Source organism: Seriola lalandi, unplaced genomic scaffold (assembly GCF_002814215.2).
Source record: "Seriola lalandi dorsalis isolate HSWRI2012SDOR001 ecotype SW California unplaced genomic scaffold, Sedor1 jcf7180002054584, whole genome shotgun sequence".
NCBI lineage: Eukaryota > Metazoa > Chordata > Actinopteri > Carangiformes > Carangidae > Seriola > Seriola lalandi.
In genome coordinates this window covers 1420850-1421707 of record NW_019525137.1, presented here as the reverse complement: position 1 = coordinate 1421707, position 858 = coordinate 1420850, and positions in this window count along the sequence as shown.

The window sequence follows — 858 nt, the reverse complement described above, 5'->3', positions numbered from 1 at the left end:
TGCTTGGTCTCAAAAATTAAACTAATTGATTTGTATTTAGCCAGAGTAAAGGTTATTTTCATGTAACTGTCAATATGTGTAATCATAGTGTTTTAGAGACAGTCTGGTGATATTTTAGTGGTAGAGCACTGTCACTGAAAATAGTCCCCAACAAAGGCCCTATTCAAACTTAAGTATCCATGTGTTTTTAGGATTTCTTTTTTTCAAGGAAGTGTATAGAAAATTTTCAGACCCCTTCACTTTTTAAGCCTCTGCATCGGCGACAGTCAGCGCCAGAGACATTATGTTTTCGGGTTGTTTGTCCATATGTCCATCGGTACGTCCGTCCCATTCTTGTGAACGTGATATCTCAGTAATGCCGTGATGGAATTTCTTCAAATTTGGCTCGAATTTCAACTTGGACTCAAGGATTGACTGGTTAGATTTTGATGGTCAAAGATCAGAGATCAAAGATCAAAGGTCAAGGTCGCTAGACCTCACAAAACATGGTTTTGGCCTCTTGAATGTGGTATCTCAAGACCACCTTGAGGAAATTTGTTTAGATTTGGTACAAACATTCACTTGGACTCAAAGATTAACTGATTAGATTTTGGTGGACAATGTATGATGATGTTGTTTGGCCAATAATGTGCAGTCTCAGTTATCAATCAGTCTGTGGGAGGGATGCTATACTGAGGTACTGATAGCAATGTAATGTAATGTTTGCCATTGTTTGTTATTAGTATCATTGGTGTGTGTATCAGCGATGTGCTTACCCTAGCGGATGCTAATTGTTTGCCATTTTGATATGTGATAATTATATTTACCTCTTATGTGACAGTTATGGTGGTACATGAGTGATAGCATTATGATAGGTGA